The following is a 16317-nucleotide window of genomic DNA, read 5'->3' as shown; positions in this document are numbered from 1 at the left end:
GTCTTAACATATATGGGCTTTGAAGGGTCCTGATGAGCTTGTTGATGAGGTGAAATGTGAAAGGATAATGTGACAGTTTAGATGGTGCATTTAGATAACACTGATTCCACCCAGAGCCATTCCTTGTTCTTTACCAAAATGAGGGCAAAATTAACCACAGAATAACTCTTCCTGGAACTTTGTGTGTAGGTGTGTGTGTGTGTGTGTGTGTGTGTGTGTGTGTGTGTTTGTGCATATCTATGGCATTTATTGTAATGAGTGTATTTTTCAGGACTATGGCTTGTAGTCAGTTTATTTTAGCTTTAAACGTTCTGTCTCAGCTGTTTAATTTCTTAATGTTTCTGTTATTGCCTCAGAAATGAACACTAAGTGTCATGCAACAACACTGCTCATATTTTAGAGTCCTTAGAAGCAGCCTGACTGGATATTCAAGCTACTTTTGTAAACTTTGGGCAGTCACATCCAAACAAACACTGGTTTCTATCTTTCAGGAGCATATGCCCACATATGGGAACCTACGCCAACATACATGAACATATGTGAATATTCACCAACTTATGTGAACCTATGCCAACCTACATGAACATATGTGAACATACACCAACATATGTGAACCTACGCCAACATATGTAAAAATACATGGACATAGGCCACCATACACCAACATATGTGAACATACAGTCACAGGGTGTGACTTCACTCTGGGGATAACGCCTTCCTTAATGTTGGACTACAGCCACACACTTCCCTGAAAGTCTTCAGCTCCTCCCCTTAAGTGCTCTACAGGGTTTGATTTATAAGTTTAATGGTTAAACAAAACGAAATAAGAAGGGACAAGGATCCTGAGAACACACTGGGAACGTCGCACACGTTCCACGTTCCAGGAGGGCGGGCAGCCTGGCTGGCTTTCATTCTGGCCCCAAGACACCACGCTTCATAAGGTCTCAGAAATCAGCTCGTCCCCCGTGCCAAGTGGAAATCGGTTGCTGATTGAGACGGGAGTCACGGAACAGGAGGAGCCCTGCATCTCCGCCCGATCCCAGAGGACTTGGATAGGCTGGTGTCTTCTTAGCAAGAAATACCGAGAATCCGACTTTGTGTAGCCAGGCAGGGTGGTCGGAGGCTCAAGGCTAAGTGGCACTCTGGGGTTGTTATTAAGGGACACGACCCCTCACGTCACAAGAGCGAGGCAGTGATTCATGAGAGAGGTAATTACTTCAAGGCGACCCACGTCAATACAACAGCAGGTCCAGGTCAGGTTCCAGAAGTGGCCAGCAGCATCGAACGGAGGCACGAGGAGGGTCACAGAGAACCGTTGCGTTGTCCAATAGCAATATTTGCAGAGGACCAGGGAAGGAGAGGATGTGGAAGCAGTACAACAGCAGCAAGGAACTTCGGAGGAAGCCTTTTGCATCTTTGGCCCGGCCTTCTGGCAGGTCTCTGGCACAGTGGGTTGGGTTGCCATGTTGACCTGTTTCATGCCTGTTTCTGTGAGAGCAGGACAGAGAGGCAGCAGGAAGGAAGCCATCAGTGGGAGGCCACAGGGGATAAAATGCATCTCCTTGACATCACTGCCCTGAACATGCTCAGCTCTTCCCCACAACCACATGGACTTTGGGCACAAAGTATTTTATAAGTGTTTGGCACGTTTTCACCTTATATGTGGGTGTGTGATGCTGTCCATTTATGTATGTGTGTGTTTGTGTTTGTGTGTGTGTGCGAATGTTCAGGGAGAGGTAAAGATTAATGCCCACCACCAAATCACAGAGTTACAGAGGAATGTGCTGTCTCATGTTCTTCTTTTAAATGCTTTAATTTGGTTCCCTCTGCGGTTTGAGAGACAAGCACACCCAAGCTGCACTTAAGCAATTTAAATTCCATCCACCGTTACTCCGACTTTCATATAAACTCTGCAATTAAGTGCATGCCAAGCAATGAGCTTCTCCTCACATCCTTCCAGCTTCCCGCCAGCGCGGGAGTCACACCCCTTAGTTCAAGAGCGGAAAAAAATAACCAGCGAGCTCTGGGGTTGGAGAACCGCCCATTCCAACAGCCCCGTGTCGGGCTGGCAGTCTGGAGTTACTGATATGCCATTAACAGGTGATTTTCTCTAATGGCTGATGGGTGGCAGGAAGCTGTTGTCACAGTAATGAGAAATGACAGTAGGCCATGGTAGCAGTGATTGACTGCAGGGTGTGATTACTGTGTGGAGAGCAGGACCTGAACGAAGAAACAGTTCAGCGATGCGGCCAGGTGAACACGCCATGGGGAACACGCCATGCTAGACACGCCATGGGGAACACGCCATGGGGAGTTTATTACAGCTGTGTACACTGCAGACAATATGTTTCACTGCTGGCTCCAAGCTCTGACCACAACACTTTTTTTTTTTTTTTTTTTTTTTACAGACAGATGCCCAAAACAACTACTCGATATCCGCAACCAGCACATAACTGTGTAAAAGTTGCCGTCGTTTACGGGATGGGAAAGGCACAGGATCCCATGGGCCGTGCAGGACATCCCGTACAGTGCTGCTGTTGGACCGCATCCACGTCGTGCTACACTTGTTCCTAATGCAGAGTAGCAGCATTCTGTAACGATAACACCTCCACCACGGCTCGTCTGCAAACACCCTCCTCCCGGCCGGCGCTTTTCTCTGCTTTGACGCTTTTAAATGGACCCTTTCAGATGTGCATCTCAGCCTTCAGGGATAGTAAAGACTGTCGGGGGGGCTGGCACTGATTTACAGCTGGACTTTAATTGGGTTGTAAAATCAAATCCAGAGTTGTTTCAGGAATGCGATTCCTGCTACACAGTTTACTGGCGGAACCCGACAGTCAAGGACACAGTGTGAGAGGGTGTTGTTTGTGTGTGTGTGTGTGAGAGAGAGAGAGAGGGAGAGAGAGAGAGAGAGAGAGAGGGAGGTAGGGAGAGGAAGAATTAGAGAAAGATGCCAGATATGAGTTCTACTGTGATTAAAGGAGTGTGTTATGTCACTTCTGTAGCATAAGCTGCAAGATGCAATTATTAGGGCAGAATGTGTGTGTGTGTGTGTGTGTGTGTGTGTGTGTGTGTGTGTGTGTGTGTGTGTGTGTGTGTGTGTGTGTTTGCACGGGAATGACTTGCAGAGAAACAGGAAAAATAGATTGGTGTTTTTATAGCATTTTCTCAATCATCTACTCTCTCTTAGGACAAACATAAACACGGCCACATGGCCATTATGTTGCCAGGGACGACAACAGCTCTGTTTACACAGGGATGAGAAAGCAACATTTAAAACAGAAGCAATCGGACTGAAGTAACTTAAGAGCCATCACAAAGAAATTATCAGCACAAAGATGTCCAAGAGCTCTAGGTCCATTCAAGGCCAGGGTCACTATCACAGCACCCAAACTAGCTGGGAACAGTTTCTCTGTTGTAGACTATGCTATAGTGGACTACATTTTAGACATTCGAAATGCAGTAACAGGGCCCACAGAATTACAGTACGTTGGCCATGACCGGTCAGTCCTTCAACAGAACATCCAAACTGTGTTTCACCTCACACAGTTTCACAGGAACCTTTTGGTACACAGAAAGATTACACCTGTGTTTTAATACATTACTTACTATCTCTCTGGTCTCTCTCTCTCTCTCTCTCTCTCTCTCTCTCTCTCTCTCCCTTGTGTTTACAAATTACACACACTTGCCACCTCAAAGAACAAGCATTATTACTGAAATATAGTCATAAACATTGTTATAAACATTGTTATAGATTATTGTTAGAATCAAACAATAAAGTTTCTCCATTCAAGCTGGATTTGAATATGCTGTGCCCAACTTCCTGAAAAAAAAATCAGAACCATCTCAACTTGAATTCGAACCATTCCAACAATTACCCTTAGATAATGACCTATTCTAAAAACAATCTTATCTGAAAATACTTACGAAACAGAGCTGCAGGCATAAAGTACCTCTGAAGGCATTTGAGTCCGTAATATGTGCGGTGAACTACTGAACCCTCATCATCCGCGTCTATAAAGCGCCGCGCTCCCTCCAATCATTTACATCTGTGCACGAGATATTACGGCATTAGCTCCCTCATTACCATGGCCCGTTAGCCTAAGCTTGATTACTGGAGGCATTTTATCTCATTGGATGCAGGGGTCCGAGGGTGACTCTATCAATAGAGTCATATACATTTACTGTAAATGTTCAGTAACCTAAAATGAACTCTCTCTCTCTCTCTCTCTCTCTGTCTGTCTCTCAGAAAGAGTATCGTTCTATATTTATCTACTTATTTAACGAGGAAGTTAGAGAGGGAGAGAAGAGAAAAGCAGGGAAGACAAAGCAGGGATTAACGGGGGAATTTATGAGCCGTTCCAAGCCTGGATTAGTCTATGAAGACTTTCGAGAGTGAATCTCCACCGACGTTACAGTTTCAAGACTGGAGACCGGGTTTAATGTCCATGTCCGGGACACCACAAAATCTCCGAATCGGATCTTCACAGCAGCGTAAAGCTGTGGGACATTCCGTGGGAGATGTCCTAATGTTCCTTAGATTCTCCAGCAACCAGAGTTTTAAGTGAGCAGAACGAATCACGTGTGGGCGTGGATTACCACCTTAGAAACAAACTGCCTAAAGACCACGCAGCAACAGGGAGGGCCGCCCTGTATGTCAAACCAGCTCATTAGCATACGCAGGTAGGCTTCCGTCAGGAGATGGATGTTTGCTCTGCTTACACTATAAAGGAAGGATCCTGGAAAGAGTGATGGAGAAGGGGATAGAAGGATGAAAAAGGAGAGAAAAAGAGAGAGAGAAGGAGGAGGAAAAAGAATGTCACTCTTTCCAATCAGCCATGCAAATCCTCAGGCCGGACGACTGAGCTTTGAAGTGAATCCCCTGCTTTGGATCTTCAGCACGCATGTTTAATCTCCAAGAATGTGGTCGGATGAAGCCGGTCTGTCACTCTCAGCGGAGGGTTGAAGAGCGTCTGGCCCTGACGCCCCCCAGCCGGCTCCAGCCTTACGCGCTTCCAGCCAACTCCAACCTTACGCGCTTCCAGCCAACTCCAACCTTACGTGCTTCCAGCCAACCCCAACCTTACATGCTTCCAGCCAACTCCAACCTTATGCGCTTCCAGCCAATTCCAGCCTTACGCGCTTCCAGCCAACTCCAACCTTATGCGCTTCCAGCCAATTCCAGCCTTATGCGCTTCCAGCCAACTCCAGCCTTACGCGCTTCCAGCCAACTCCAGCCTTATGTGCTTCCAGCCAACTCCAGCCTTATGTGCTTCCAGCCAACTCCAACCTTACACACTTCCAGACGCGGCCTTTCCTCTCAAGTCAATGACTCTGTTTATGCTGTTTTATGTTTTAAACTTTCTTACATTTTCACCTGAAATTAAAGCGTTTTATCAGTATATTGTGTATAAGTTGTTAGATATGTGGACATTCTTGCTTCTGTTCAACGTGAAACATAAACAGCTCATGTTTAGCACAGATAGGAGTGTTGGGTACTGTGACCTTTCAAAGCTCCTTCAGCTCACGCTTGCAGAAAACGCGTGTGACAGGCAGAAGACGAGGAAGCTGTAAAAAATCACCCGCGCATGAATACAAGGGATGAAATTCAGGGCACCGTGGCTCTCAGCCTTCCTCATCCTCATCCTCCTTGTTTCCAGCCATAGTGGAAAGAACCACCGTGGACCCGTGAAGAGCGCGGGATGGAGCGAGAGCCGCTCGCACACTCAGCCTGGCCACATCAAAAGGCTGCTAAGGCAGGTACTAATGCGGCATGTCAGGGCTCAGCTCACTCAGGCCCGGGGCGAGTCTGTAACGCACGAGACGTTCCCAGATCAAAGCCAGTGCGCTAATATCTGCCCGGCGCTCCGGAGGGAGTGGACGACGGGCGTGTCCGACGCGGCTCTCCTGGGAAGGGGAGATATGGTGGGAAGCTGCCGGTCGTGATCTGGAAATCTGGACACGGGAGGTTGTGTGCAGACATAGGACTGCACGGTGGCCTGCCTGGTCTTTTTACCTTAGAGGAGTGAGGAGTGAGGAGTGAGGGGTGAGGAGTGAGGCTTGCACTCCAGACCACAGAGTTTCAACACTGCAAGACCTCACTGGAATTCTGTTCACAAACAAAACATGTTTCAGTGTGACTTCATGCAAAAAGTTAATGTAATATAAATAAATGAATAGATGAATGAGTGAATAAATGAACGACTGAACAAACAGATGGCCCCATAGATTGATAAACTGACACATGGATGAATGAAGTGTGTTTGAGTGTTCTAAGTCTACAATGTGTCTCCCAGACAGATCTGATACTGGTTGGAGCTGGCAGGACCTGACACCAAACGACGAGCTGTGGAAGGATCTGGGATCTGTGGAGTCGGGCTGAATCCCAGGAGTCAGGATGGCTGTGTGCTTTGGCGCTTGTGTTCATAGATCCAGAAAGTAAAGACTGAACTGACAGCATCAAAATTAAAACTTTTGGATACACAATAATGTGGCATTCTACTGCACAGAACTGCAACCTACTGCTGTAGTTACTTTGGATAGACAGGTGCACACACACATGCATGTACGTGGGAAGCCATACACACACACACACACACACACACACACACACACACACCCACACACACACAAACGCATGTACGTCCAAATGCTGCCTAGACCAAATATAGAGGGGGATTGTCTGCAAGGTATACAGAACATTGCCCTCCCTTAAAAGCACATTGAAAATATTAGCACTATTAACTATGACCACAAGGGAAATCGTATCCAGTCCATCTATATACAGATAACGTGATATGTGCTATTGCGGTGACAGAAACAACCTCTACATTATCCAGTACTGCAGCCATAAAGGCAAGGCAGCTGAATTCTTTATGCATGTGAAGATCCATGACCATACCTTTCCATACAATACACCACGAAACACACTCGGGCTTCTCAAACGGCTTTTGGTCGGAAAAACACGTTCCATCCATCGCTGTCCCAAAGCCCATCGGTGATAAATTAGGTCCTATTGGTTTACGTAACTTATTAAGGTGTACAGCAGGATGCACTGAGGTCAGTGCCTGCACATCTGATAGCAGGCCACCCTCCCCAGCTGCAGTCTGAAGACACAGCTTATTACTGTGGTAAACCCTTCAGCCCACATTGGCCTTTATAGTGAGCTTGGACCATAACACGTCTTAGACCAGGGAACAGGGCATTCCAAGCACTGGCTGTGGTCAAGCAACTATTGTCGTGGTTTATTTGCCTTTCTGTGCCGCGGCCTATACTCTGTAAAACTGATGCTTCAAAACCGATCAGTGTAAATGGGTTCTGATTTAAGTCTTCAGTGCAGATACCAAACCAGTGAAATGAGTTGAGCAGGAATGAAAGCAAACAGGAAGGTTGGTTTAACGTTTGGGCATAAAGCACAGACAACTGAAAATAATTCTCAGAATTCTGAAAATCTTCCAGTTGGACCACGAATTCAGGCTATGGTCTGCAATGGCACAGCTATTCCCAGGATTTACTAACTTCATAGCAGAGATCATCGCACATGAGTGAGAACACCGACCCATTGATATCCTAGTCCACAATGCAGTCATTGAGCCTGTACGACCGCTGCAGTGTGGTGATGACTGTAATCGCTAGTGGCAACAATTCAATCTTGTGTTAATTGTCATAACTTTCCCCGTCCTGTTTTTTCAGGCTTGGGTGACCGTCTGTGCAGCAGTGCCACCCAAATAAAGCATGAATGAGCCGTTTCCCACTTATGGCCAAAGCCCCATAAAACACTGACGCCCAACACCGCCAGTGCCTAACCCTGGGCCAGACTCTTCAGCTCGGACGTCCTCATCATCACCTGCTTTATGGGCCCGGCAGGCGTGCCCCCCCACGCCCAGTCAGGGCGCCAGGATAACGCCCCCCTCTGTTGCATTCCTGTCTGGCCAGGCCATAGAGTTCTAGACAAGACCATACAAAAGCAACAGATCAGGGGTTGGCTGGATCTGGTTAGACAGAAGAGAGTTCATGAACACTGTCCACGAAAGGATTACAGGTGGAGCACCAGGTGGGAGAGACTCTTCAGTTTAAATACCTGCACGTGTACTAGTGTAGTAGAAATGACTATATGCTCAGCGTGGCTCATCACTGACACTCGTGACCTGTGTTGTTGGGCATGTGCTGGAATGACTGGAATAGCCTTACTCAAGACAACGGTGTTTACGTTGCCTTTTTAATTAGCTGGGTTTTCGGCGTTTACACGCTCGAGGAGGCACACGCACTCTTTATGTCTCCCGTTATGCCTCGTAAGATCTTGTATAGACCTGGGTGAGCCTAAAGTATACTCATGTGTGATGAAGCAGGACACTCTCCACAGCAGAGCCTGATCAGAGGCACACAGAGCCTGACCAGACCTCACAGAGCCTGATCAGGGCGCGCAGAATCCGACCAGAACCTGGTCAAAGCCCGATCAGACTATACAGAGCCTGATCAGAGCACACAAACAACAGGCACCGGTTAAAGTCAGAAGACTGTACCCATCGTTCCTGCTGCTGCTGCTGGAGCCTAAAACGCCGCCGGCCTATAAATCTACATAACACCGATCATAAGTTCTTAACTGCTGCTCTGTCTGAAATTTCTGGCATTACGAGTTTGGTGTTAAAAGAGAGAACCCAGCACCAGTCCATGAAAACGACGCTACGTGGCGTTAATGACAGAGGCGGCGGAGACAGAGGAAACTCAGACAGCTAACGCTTCTTAAACCTGGCGGACAGCCCGGCTATTAGGAGGTCAAGGAGAGCTCTTACTCCCAAGAGGGCTCCCTGGAAGCCGGGCAGAGCCGGGCACTGCCGCGCGCCCGGGGAGGCCGGCTAGTACGGAGCTGCCTGCGTTGCAGCCTGGCTGGCGCCCCTCCAGAGCTGGGCAGAGGGGGTCCGTGACCCTGTCACGGCCACAGTTAAACTGACTGACACAGCGGTTCAACTCTGAGTCTGAGTGGCAATCCCTTAAAATCCACCAGGCACCAGCGTTTCACTGAGTTGTCAAAACACGGGGGGAAAAACACTGCCATATTTGGTGACTCCACGACCAAAACACAGGAAGGATGTTAAAAAAGAAATACAACAGGGTCCTAAGAAGTGTCCTCTTATTTTGGAATGCAATTGCTATGCGCCAGTCAGGGTAACAATTATGCTGTTTACTACAACATTCATCTTAAGCAAAGCTGAAAGGTCTTCTACGTTTTTTTTTTTCCCAGTTTTTGGGACATACTGAGTGATGGTTGTTTTTTGCAAAGTACTTCATCCAGTCACATCCTCCCTAAACAGTTTTGTTTACACTAAACATTTCATAACAGTAATATGGAAGTGGAGTTAGTGTTGACCAGAAACCACTTCATCCTTTACTTCTGTAAGCAGGCTCGTGTGCGGCAAACAGGTCATCTCCTGTTCCCCAAGGGCCTGCATCCAAATTTCCAGCATGCGCCTCGCCCGAAACCGTGTGCCGTGCGCCTAAAGAGCTCCCAGGTGTTTGTCGTCCATGACATCACTGCCTGTCAAACACGGTGCAGACTTTGAGAGGTGAAGGGGAATAAAAGACAGCTAAGAAGAAAAAGAACCGCTCACGGACGCCACGGGCGGGGAAGCCAGACGCGAGATCGCACGAGGGACTGTGGCATGTAGTCTCACGCACGGGTAGAAAAAGAGAGCCAAACAACAACAGAACACCCCACACAGCCGCTGGACCCAGTCCAGCATGAGAATGTAGGAGGTGAAGGCAGGAGACTGGCACGGCTGCATGCGGGAGTTCTCCGTATGTGGGACCTTTTTCTTGGGGGTGGGGTGGGGGGTGGAACGGAATGGGGTCGCACGTTCTGAAAAACGATGGCACTTCACTGAATCCCCTACTCGAGATTTTCACATCTTCCAAACTTTCCGAGCCCAGCCTGCGCACTGTCCCAGCTACCGGCTGTTTGTGTGGGAGCAAAGCTGTCAGCTCAGAGCTTATTAAAACGTCACAGAGGCCCCTAAACTGCATATTTACGCCCTACTGGGTTGCAGGGTGGTAGCAGACCCACACAGGACCATTGTGAGGTGGAGCAGTGGAGCTGGACAGACCGTGGTTGTCAGAGATAAGCCCCACGGTGCGGCCCCGCAGTCTGCGTGATTGATGCCACTCCGTTATTATTACACCCGTGCGGGCGATTCCCTCGCACTGGGGGGGAGGGGAGGCATATAAGCTCGACTCTAAATTAGTCGTGTCAAAGCAGGCCAGCTGCTTCGTCACCCGTATCACTTCATCAGAAAGAAACGGCATTGTGTGTGACATGGCTGTGTGTTTTTGTGTGTGTGTGCGCATATGTGTGCGTGGGGCGTGTGTGGGGTGCGCGTGTGGTGTGCATGTGGTATGTCAGTACGGATGGTGTGGGCATACGTGTAGAGTCTCGAACAACGGAGCTTTTCCTCCGAGCCTGTTCTTCGAGGCACGGGACACAGAGGAACAAGGCAGAGATGGAGTCTGGGGCTAGAATGTTCCATTTTTCAAGCACACAAACGTGTAACCAAGCGAACAAACACGTAGCCAAATGCATAATCAGAGAGACAGAGGGTCCAAGCTCTGGGCATTTTCCTCATTAGCAGACAGCCATGTTTCATCACCTGACCACCCTGGCAGTGCTGACACCAGCTGGGGATTACTGGCACCACCCTGGGGTTACTGGCACCACCCTGGGAGTGCTGAAACCACCCTGGTTGTGCTGACACCACCCTGGGATTACTGGCACCACCTTGGGAGTGCTGACACAATGGCGCTGTCACGGTCTGCACTGCGCCCTGAATGTGATGGCGCCACCATACTGGACAGACTCTGGAGGTTTGTATCCTGTTGAAACTCTCTGTACTTCACTACAATTTTTAATATCTCTACATCTCCTACTACAGTACATTGGAATTCATCAAGAATTATAAAGCAGAAAGCAGGCATTTGTTTGCAAAGCAATGTTTCAGAATAGAGAACCACACTCCAATTCTTTAACAGGACTGCACTTTGACGAATAGGGCAGTTAAGCTCCCTTCATTAACCAGGTACATGCAAAGAGCAATTACCTGTTGAGGTGAGGGGACCCGAGGGAGAGTGTGTTCTGTGGATGCCTGGAGGTTGAGCTCCTAAAGTCATATTCTATTACAACATCAGAATTTCCCTTCGCAGAGTTAGTGAAAGTGAGAGTGTTGTGCTTGCTTAACGAACGAGGAGGAACTGACTGAGGTTTTGGTACATCAAAAAAAAAACAAACCAAAAAACAAAAAAACCCACACAGTTTTGTTGGTGGGGGTCCCACCGTGTAGCTATAATAATTGATGGCAGCAAATAAATAAATAAATAAATAAATAGGTAGATAAATAAATAAATAAATAAACCTATCCTCTTCAGGAAGTCTGCAGTGCCACAGATGCGACGCGTGTGTGCGATCCCAGGACGTGTGGCAGCTGTTAGGTGAATGGCAGCTATTTCATATCAGACCCATGCATTAAAAAAAAACAAAAAACAAAAACAACAACAAAAAAAAAAAAGCTAAAATATGCACAATGGTGTTGAAAAACATATTTAAACAAACCAGTCAAAACATTGCAGGCCTGCAACAGACCTCGAGATTTCCGCGTGGAAGGCGTGCGCGTTCCGTGAAGCACGGAGCAGGTCTTAACGCCCCACGAGCGTCTTAACGTCTGCGCTGACAGTATAAGCATGATTCGTCACCGCCGTATGATTACCCAGTGAGGCTAACAAGGTAACGCTCACGCACCATCTCATATTAACAAGTCATGGAAGGCAGAAATGTAATTATACCGTGGCGGGTTCTCGCTAAAACCTCTAGCTGTGAAAATGAGCGCCCGGCTGATGGCACCAGACTAGATGATGACGTTAACTAATAGTCTTCATTATATATGTTCCGTCTGGGCAGGCCAGATCTTCTAGTGAGGTAGCGGGGTTGAAGCTTATACTTAAGGATGAAGAATGCTGCAGCATCTGCTATCTAATGAATTATAATAACTCTTCGTCACCACGCAGACATTAAAGACAAACTCTTTGAGCTTTTCTTTAGACTTTGCTGTCCGTTATTGAAAAATTGGCCATTATTATGTTATTAGATTCAAAATATTTCAAATGAACAAAAAACAAACAAACAAACAAAAAAAAACTATTGAAGGCCAATCATACTAGCCAAGCCTGTCCATGGAGCCACAATCACTGGCTTGGACTATGTGTATTCATTACACACACTGTTAGGCTGTAAAATCAGGACAGTGATGGAGGACAAAGTCTAGGGAATATTCCAGGTGATATTCACCTGAGGAACAGCGGCTATTGGCTGCGAATTAACATTACTGCACTTCTCACGTAACACCTTTTCCATTGAACTACACACACACACACACACACACACACACACACACACACACACACACACACACACACACACACACACACACACACACACACACACACACACACACACACACACACACACACACACAGCTCATTCCCAGTTCCCATGAGCCTGTCTTGAGACTATAATTGTGTTTCCACTGTGAGATCCGCAGCCCCAGTTCTTCTCCATCTGCACCCACATGCACAGTGACTGCGACAGTCCGACTTTACCAAAAAAAGGTTGATACATAATTTTCTAAGCCCATGAACTCTTCTAAAAGTTTATTAAACCAAAGAAGAAGAAAAAACATACAGAGACGACAGTAATATAATGAGCCTTCCACTATTAAGTCCTTAGGACTGACACCACTGGACTCCGGTCTCTCTCCCTACGGTCTCAGAGAAGGTCCCCTGGTCCTGCTTGATTGGATAAACTGCACGATGTGTTGATCTTGGCCATGGTCTTGGATCTCAGGTGTCAGAACATTTTGAGAGCGGGGAGGCTGCTCTTCAGCTGAGGTCATGGTACTTTAGTTTAGCTAAGGAACACCCGGTTAAATCTGTCCGGACGTTTGGCAGAAGAGCGTGAGAGAAAGAGAGCAGGAAAGAGAAAGCTGCCGAGACTGATGTCAGTCAGTGGGACTGTGGTGACTGTGGAAGCGGAGCTTTGGCCTCTGTGGCTCCGTTTCTGACAGTGTGGGTAAGGACGAGGCATCTGGCACGGCTCAGATTCCGAGGCTTTGCAGAAGAACGCGTGCTGTTAGTTTGGGAGCCGGGGGCGCGACGACACAACGCCATCCTGTGCTGCTGGCTTGAAACAAAAAGAGCTTTAGGATGGTTCAGTCTGCTGTGGTGTGTGTCAGTAAACTCTTTAAAACTTTTTAAAAAAAGCCCCACCTTTCTAACAATCCACCCAAATTGCTGTAAAACAATTTCAAATTGCCACAACTTCTGTTCCTCTCATCACTTTTCTCTGTATTGCTTATTAATTAAGTTACAGTTTCCAGTGATAAGATTAAGGGTGGGTTCACATTTCCAGATCAAATGAGAAAATGATACACTGTTACGTTTTAGTCCTGGTTTACTTAGCGTTCACATCTGGTGATATCACATCCTGTGTTTGGTTCATTTAGATGCCTTTGGTTCGTATTGTATTCATACTTCAAACAAACCGCATCAGAATTCGTTTGGAAACTGACCCAAACGAAGTGTTCACACTTACTCTAATGAACTGCATTAACAGAGCAAACGCATCAGGGTTCGTTTTATTAAAGCGGCCAAGCGTGGCCACACCCTAAAAAGAGGGGAAAAAAACTAACATTCCTTCTTCCATAGACAGCCCTTCAAAACTGCAAGATGAACAGGTGAACCATTAGATAAGGAGGTGAACAGTTAGATGTGGAGGTGAACAGTTAGATGAGAAAAGCAAGCTCAGATGGAGCTGCAGATTCCTCCTGCAGGAGTTGAGGAGGATTTGCAGGAAATCGCTGTGCTGTTGTCATGGCGCTCTCCTGTCACTGTGGCCATCACTGTAGGTCCACTGCAGAATGTCAGACGGGCGGAGGGGTGAAGGCGGTCGACGTTTGTTTACGCTGGGGTGCAATCCATCTTCTGACATGGTCATCAGCTGAGTAGAGTGCATCCTCGTGAAGACGAGGGTCATGAAGGACTTTCACACCGAGGGGCCGGAAAGTCATACGGTAAGGCTGGCCCATTAGTGTGATAAACGGAGAGTGAGAGAGGGGAGGAGTGGAGAGCAGGGGAGTGGGAGAGAGAGAGATGGAGAGATATATGAAAGGAGAGAGGGAGAGCAAGAGAGAGAGACATGGGAGAGGGAAAGCAGGAGAAAGCAAAGGGTAACACACATCAAGAATTTCACTTAAAAACACACTTTTGTAGAATATGGCAGTGTCATTCCTGGGGGGTTCTGAGATCATGCCAGTCAGTTTGTTAAAGTAACTGATACAGGCAGGGGACTCTTTCGGTCTCTGTCTTTTTGAGAATACAGTCTGTTCTGTAAGTTAATTTGGCACAACTGTTGCTATTATCTTGATTGGCTATGTGAATGACGTCCCACCCCTCAGAGGCCCCACCTCTCCAACAACCCCAAGACCCCTCCCACTCAAGACCCCTCCCACTCAAGACTCCGCCCACGCTAGACTCCTCCCACTCCAGACCCCTCCCACTCAAGACTCCTCCCACTCCAGACTCCTCTCTGATCCCTTTGATTCCAGCTACCACTGGTTTGGCTGCGTCGTACTGCCTCTTAGTGGATGGAATGTGGTATAGTGGTATATAATCCGCCTCTCTCTCTCACACACACACACACACACACCGAGACAGACAGACATTTAACTAAGAGCATCATCCAGTATGCTATAATTTCCCTAGTCTACAATTTTCTGGAGCCATATATCACAGTGCTACGTGGTGGGTATGGTAAATGTAGTTATTTAAACCATAAATTGCGTGTAAACAGACCATGGACAGTTCAGCACAACTAATCTTAATCTAAACATTAATCTAATCATTTAGCAGCAGATCAGATCTGTCTTAATTTGATTAAGACCATGATTTATTTGAATTTCTATGGACACAAATGCCCGCTCTTCCTCTCGAGCACAGACGAGGACCCTTAAACTAGCCCTCCAACAGCGGCTGAGCTACAGCTGTGTATATACCACTACAGTGCTCCATACACAACCAGCTGTTTGTGTGGGAGAAGCATATGGACCTTTTCTGATCCAAAAAGCTACACACTCACCTATGTTCCCTTTGTCAATGAACTCAAGTGAAAAAGGTTATCGACATTAAAAATACATATAATAAAAAACATTATTTGGTTTATTGGTTGGTATTTTGGAGTTGAAATATGTTCCTGTCAGAATGAATCACTTAAATGGATCACTTAAATATAAATTTGAACTTTGAAGACTTGGGAAGCATGAAATAATTCTCCCTATATTGAATTATGGCTGTACTGCCTGGATTAGTGGCCTTGTGGCTCATGATAGGGAAGAGAATTGTGTCCTAAAAGACGGGAGACCATACGGTGTGATAGGCAGGGAAAAAGACACACTCACCGACTAGTGCTCGCTTATTTTAGCTGGCAAGAAAAAGTTGACTAACTTCCACCAAACTCGTTCAAGAATTGACTGTGCTGTTACAAAGTTATGATATAATGCTTAAACGATCCAACAGCGGGGCCATCAGAATACATAAGCTAAGTTAATATCCCCTACATCACTGGTATTTTTACTTGGTACTTTTTCCTGAAGTTCAGCAGTTCTGTAAAAACAGGAAGTGGGTCACTCCATGTTGACTGCAGCTCTCTCGCCATTTTACGCAGCCTGAAACTCTACCTCGCATGCCTTCAGCTCTGTCTCCTGTGATGCACTGGGATGTGTTTTTCTGGCCTGTGTCCCTGATAGTAAACATGTCTCCACCATGCTGAGATGTCCCTGAGCCGCACATAAACCTGTCCATGGACAACACACGAGGCCACAGACACTAAACGGGCAGCCGCGACACAAAGGATTGTAAGATTCCCCCGTCCTTGCGCTGTATACTGGCAATGACGGCTCCGTGACCGTATTAAAAACATTATCAAGTTTTTTTGTCATTTATTGTTTTTTGTATTTATTTTTTGGAGAACTTTTTTGTATACTGCTGTAGCTTGGGAATTACTCAAAATATGCTAAATATGCACTAGTTGAACATCCAAACTGAAAAATAAATAAACTGCACACATAATAATCAGTTCTGCATATAAAGCTTTAAAAATAATGATCTCAGCTTCTCTCAGATTCCACATTTGCGTCGGCTGGATCTAATGTCGAGTAAATTGAACGACTATTAAAAGATATTGAAGTGTGTCCACTGATAAAACAAAACAAAATAAAAACACAC

This window comes from Electrophorus electricus, chromosome 15 (assembly GCF_041902795.1).
Source record: "Electrophorus electricus isolate QZ-2024a chromosome 15, ASM4190279v1, whole genome shotgun sequence".
Classification (NCBI taxonomy): Eukaryota; Metazoa; Chordata; class Actinopteri; order Gymnotiformes; family Gymnotidae; genus Electrophorus; species Electrophorus electricus.
This window is presented reverse-complemented; position numbering follows the sequence as displayed.